Source organism: Canis aureus, chromosome 3 (assembly GCF_053574225.1).
Source record: "Canis aureus isolate CA01 chromosome 3, VMU_Caureus_v.1.0, whole genome shotgun sequence".
Lineage (NCBI taxonomy): Eukaryota > Metazoa > Chordata > Mammalia > Carnivora > Canidae > Canis > Canis aureus.
Genome location: NC_135613.1, coordinates 45,932,615 through 45,938,417, shown reverse-complemented (window position 1 = coordinate 45,938,417; position 5,803 = coordinate 45,932,615). Strand labels below are relative to the sequence as shown.

The following is a 5,803-nucleotide window of genomic DNA, read 5'->3' as shown; positions in this document are numbered from 1 at the left end:
ACTCAATCCTGGACCTTGGAATCAGGTCCTAAGCTGAAAGCAGACACTCAACTACTGAGCCACCCAGAAGTCCCTCTTGGCCAATTTGAATGCCCTTTATTTCTTTTTGTTGTCTGATTGCTGAGGCTAGGACTTCTAGGACTATGTTGAATAACAGTGGTGAGAGTGGACATCCCTGTCGTGTTTCTGATCTTAGGGGAAAGGCTCTCCGTGTTTCCCCATTGAAAATGATATTTGCTATGAGCTTTTCATAGATGGCTTTTATGATATTGAGGTATATTCTCTCATCCCTACCCTTTGAAGAGTTTTAATCAAGGAATTTTGTATTTTGTCAAATTTATATTTGGTCAAATTTGTATGCTTTCAAATGCTTTTTCTACCTCTAGTGAAAAGATCATATTATGGTTCTTGTATTTTCTTTTATTAATGTGATCTATCACATTAATTGACTTGCAAATATTGAACCACCTTTGCATCCCAGGAATAAATCCCACTTAGTCATAGTGAATAATCCTTTTAATACACAGTTGGATTTTGACATCCATGTTCATCAGGGATATTGGTCTATAATTCTCCTTTTTGATGGGATCTTTGTCTGGTTTAGGGATTAATGCTGGCCTCATAAAATGAGTTTGAAAGTTTTCCATTCCTTTCTATCTTTTGAAATAGCCTCTGTAGACTAGGTATTATTTCTTCTTTAAATGTCTGGTAGAATTCCCCTGGGAAGCCATTTGGTCCTGGACTCTAGTTTCTCTGGAGGTTTTTGATGACTGCCTCAACTTTTTCACTGGTAATTGGTCTATTCAGATTTTCTATTTCTTCCTGTTTCTGTTTTGGTAGTTTATAAGTTTCCAGAAATGCATCCATTTCTTCCAGATGACCTAATTTGTTGACATATAGTTGCTCATAATACATTCTTAAAATTGTTTGTATTTCTTTGGTGTTGGTCATGATGTCTCCTCTTTCATTCGTGATTTTATTATTTTGGGTCTTTTTCTTTCTGGTAAGTCTGGCTGGGGGTTTATCTATCTTATTAAATCTTTCAAAGAACCAGCTCCTGGTTTTGTTGATCTGCTACAGTTCTTCTGGTCTCTATTTCATTGAGTTCTGCTCTAATCTTTGTCATTTATCTTCTTCTGCTTGGTGTAGGCTTTATTTGCTGTTCTTTCTCCAGATTGTTTAGATATAAGGTTAGCTTGTGTATTTGAGGTTTTTCTAATTTTTTGAAAGAGGCGTATATTGAAATATATTTCCCTCTTAGGACTGCCTTTGCTGTATTCCAAAAAGTTTTGAACAGTTGTGCTTTCATTTTCCTTAGTTTGTATGAATCTTTTCAATTCTTCTCTAATATCCTAGTTGACCCATTCATTCTTTAGTATGATGCCCTTTAATTTCCAAGTGTTTACATTCCTTCCGAATTTTTGCTTGTGATTGAGTTCAAATTTCAAAGCATTGTGGTCTGAAAATATGCAGGCAATAATCCCAATTATTGCTATCAGTTGAGACCTGGTTTGTAACCCAATATGTGGTCTATTCTGGAGAAATTTCCAGGTGCAGTTGAGAAGAATGTGTATTCTGTTGCATTAGGATGGATGGAATGTTCTGTATATATATCTGTGAAATCCAACAGTCCAGTGTGTCATTCAAAGCCCTTGTTTCTTTGTTGATCTGATTAGATGATCTTTCCATTGCTGTTTAGTAGGGTTTTGAAGTTTCTTAATATTAATGTATTATTATCTATGTGTTTCTTTACTTTGGTTACTAATTGCTTGATATAATCAGCTACTCAAATTAGCATAAATATTTATGATTTTAGATCTTCTTGTTGGATAGATCCTTTAAGTATAATCAGTGTCCCTCTACATCCCTTACTATAGTCTTTTTTTTTTTTTAAGATTTTATTTACTTATTCATGAGAGACACAGAGGAGAAGCAGAGACACAGGCAAAGGGAGAAGCAGGCTCCATGCAGGGAGCCCATCGTGGGACTTGATCCCGAGTCCCCAGGATCACGGCCTGGGCTGCAGGTGGCACTAAACCACTGAGCCACCAGGGCTGCCCTAGTCTTTGTTTAAAACCTAATTTACCTGATATGAGGATTGCTACACCAGCTTTCTTTTGAGGTCCAGTAGCATGATAAATGGTTCTCTACCCCCTCATTTTCAGCCTAAAGGTGTTTGTAGGTCTAAAATGAGTCTCTTGTAGGCAGAATATAGTTGGGACTTGCTTTCTTATTGAATCTGATGCCCTGTGTCTTTTGACTGGAGCATTTAGCCTATTCATGTTCAGAATAACTATTAAAAGATATGAATTTAGTGTCATTGTATTACCTGTAAGTCCTCGTTTCTGCAGATTGTCTCTTTCTATGGGCTCCCTATTTACCTACAGTACCTCCCTTAATATATCTTGCAGGGCTGGCTTGGTGGTCACATATTCTTTCAGTTTCTGCCTATCTTGGAAGCTCCTGATCTCTCTTTCCATTCTGAATGACAGCCTTCCTGGATAAAGTATTCTTGGCTGCATATTTTTTCATTTAGGACCCTGAATATATCCTGCCAGCCCTTTCTGGCCTTCAGGTCTCTGTGGAGAGGTCTGCTGTTAATCTAATATTTCTCCCTCTGTATATGAAGAATCTCTTGTCTCAAGCTACTTTCAGGTTTCTCTTTAGCTCTGAAATTTGCAAGTTTCACTATTATATCTTAGGGTTTTGACCTATTTTTATTGATTTTGGAAGATATCCTCTCTGCTTCTTGGATACAATTGCCTGTTTCCTTCCCCACATTAGGGAAGTTGTCACCTATGATGTTCTCAAATATACCTTCTCTCTCTCTCCCTCTGTCTCTCTATCTCTGTCTCTGTCTCTCTGTCGTCTTCAGGAATTCCAATAATTCTGATGTGTCTTTCAAACCACTACTTACCTCTTGGAGCCTCTCCTCACATGCTATTAGTTATTTTTCTCTATTTTCCTCAGTTTCCCTTCATTTGCATCAATTTGCCTTCTATGTCACTTATTCCCTCTTCTGTTTCACTTACCCTAGCTGTTAGAGCATCCAGTTTAGACTGGGTCTCAGTTAAATTATTTTTAATTTTGGTCTCATTAGATGTCATTTCTGAACTGAGATTCTCTAGAGTCTTTTATGCTTTTTTCAAGACTATCTAGTAACTTTATAATTGTTATCCTGAATTCCATCTCTGATATTTTACTTAAATCCATATCCATTGCATCTGTGGCAGAGTACTACCTCTGGTTCTTTCTTTCGTTATGAATTCTTCCTTCTAGTCATTTTTCCAGTGCAGAATGGCTGTACAAGTGAGCAGAGTCAAAAATATCAACCACAACCCAAGCAAAATACACACTAGACAAATCGAAAGAGGACAGGAATCAGAAAATCAAAGAAAAAAAAAGCAAAAAAAGGGGGGAGTTGGGGAGACAGAGAATATAATCTCACAAAGCTGACAAAATAGGGTGATCCACTTGATCTTGAGTGAATTTTGGTGTATGTGTTAGAAGACACTAAATTCCAAAATTATAAAGAAAGCAAAAAAAAAAAAAAAAAAAAAGGAAAGGAAAGCAAAACTCTTATATGTTATATGTACAAAAATAAAATTGAAAACAGCGAAAGGAAGCTAAAGATAAAGAATATATCTATGACATGTAACTGTAAAATATGAGATTTAAAGAAAAGATTTAAAAACAAAGAGTTGATAAAATAAGAAACTAGTTGAAACAGGAAAAAAAAATGGAAAAATTTAAACTGAAAGATAATTCATAAGAAAAAAACCTTAAGGTCTATATGGTATTTTCCCCTTGCCAGTTTTCCAGTCCCGTTTCATCAGTAAAGTTGCTGTTCGCCTGTTCTTCCAGCTGGTCTCCTGGGGGAGGGGGCCTGTTACACTGATTCTCAGGTGTCTGCGCCTGGGTGGTGTTGTACTGCCCCTTTCCAGGGGGCCATGCTCAGTATAAGATGTTCTCTGTGTGAGGCTTTGTTCCCTGAAGGTTTCCCACGCAGCTCTAGAAGGTGAAAATAAAAATGGCCCTACAGGCTACTAGAGCCTCAGCCGCTGCCGCTGCCGCCGTCGGGGCTTGTTATTTCTAAAACGGCGCCCCTAGACTTGGACAAGTATGTGGAGATAGCGCGGTTGTGCAAGTACCTACCGGAGAACGACCTGAAGCGGCTACGTGACTATGTTTGTGACCTCCTCTTAGAAGAGTCAAACGTCCAGCCAGTATCGACACCAGTAACAGTGTGTGGAGACATGCACGGACAGTTTTATGACCTTTGCGAACTATTCAGAACTGGAGGTCAGGTTCCTGACACAAACTACATATTTATGGGTGATTTTGTAGACAGAGGTTACTATAGTTTGGAGACCTTCACTTACCTTCTTGCACTAAAGGCTAAATGGCCTGATCGTATCACACTTTTGCGAGGAAATCATGAAAGTAGACAGATAACACAGGTGTATGGATTTTATGATGAGTGCCAAACCAAATATGGAAATGCTAATGCCTGGAGATACTGTACCAAAGTTTTTGACATGCTCACAGTAGCAGCTTTAATAGATGAGCGGATTTTGTGTGTTCATGGTGGTTTATCTCCTGATATCAAAACACTGGATCAAATTCGAACCATTGAACGGAATCAGGAAATTCCTCATAAAGGAGCCTTTTGTGATCTGGTTTGGTCAGATCCTGAAGACGTGGATACTTGGGCAATCAGTCCCCGAGGAGCAGGTTGGCTTTTTGGCGCAAAGGTCACAAATGAGTTTGTTCATATCAACAACTTAAAACTCATCTGCAGAGCACACCAACTAGTGCACGAAGGCTATAAATTTATGTTTGATGAGAAGCTGGTAACAGTATGGTCTGCTCCTAATTACTGCTATCGTTGTGGAAATATCGCTTTGATCATGGTCTTCAAAGATGTAAATACAAGAGAACCAAAGTTAGTCCGGGCAGTTCCAGATTCAGAACGTGTTATTCCTCCCAGAACGACGACGCCGTATTTTCTTTGAGGCCCTCGCCCATCCTGCTGACCCATTTTTCTTCCTTCTTCATACCCCAACTTTCGTGTATTACCCTCTACAATATACTTTTTATTGAGCACTTTGCTGCTGAAATGCTGCCTCTTGCCTTTTTTTTAATTTTAAATTATCTAAATTTATTGTTTGTTATGGTGTCTATAGCAATGTTTTTCTATCAATTTTCTCCCCTATCCCATCCCCACTTTGGACTCATTTGAGAAGACTTGAGAAATGTCTTAATACTCACACTGCTGCATGTAGCTCTTGCTTATTTACTGGTCTGGGGGAAACAGGATGTGTCTCCTCTTTTTAAAAAGCCAATTGACAGAACAGACTACACCGAAATGCTCCTCCTTTTGTATCATTCAGCCTTTTGTTTTAGTTTGGTAAGTTTTAAGAAATTTCAGCAGCAAAGTTGTTATTCAGTGGGCACGATGGACTGCAAATGCCTCGAGTTATGTATACCTGTCCCAGCTGTAAACTTCATTGTCCTTTGTTGGATGATATTTTAAGTGGATATAAAATAAATTGGTCTAAAGGGCAAAAAAAAAAAAAAAAAAAAAAATTGGCCCTACAGGATCTCCAGCCCCAAAGCTGAGGGATCACAGTTTGTCCCAAACTGCAGACTCCCATGTTGCCTACTCACTCAGCTCCTCCCAGGAGGAAGGCAGAGCAACTCTGAGTTGTGCAATTCGTAGGTCCCAGCAGGGGGAGCCTTTGCCTGCGCCTGCATGACCCACTCTGCCCTCCCCGGAGGAAGTGGAGGGTAGCCCCGGTTC

The 5,803-nt window shown here is 39.0% G+C and overlaps 1 pseudogene; it reads left to right on the top strand.

Annotated features, from left to right (window-relative positions):
- Positions 1 to 254: 254 nt before the first annotated feature.
- Positions 255 to 5,562, top strand: LOC144304504 (serine/threonine-protein phosphatase 6 catalytic subunit pseudogene; annotated as a pseudogene).
- The last annotated feature ends 241 nt before the right edge of the window (positions 5,563 to 5,803 follow it).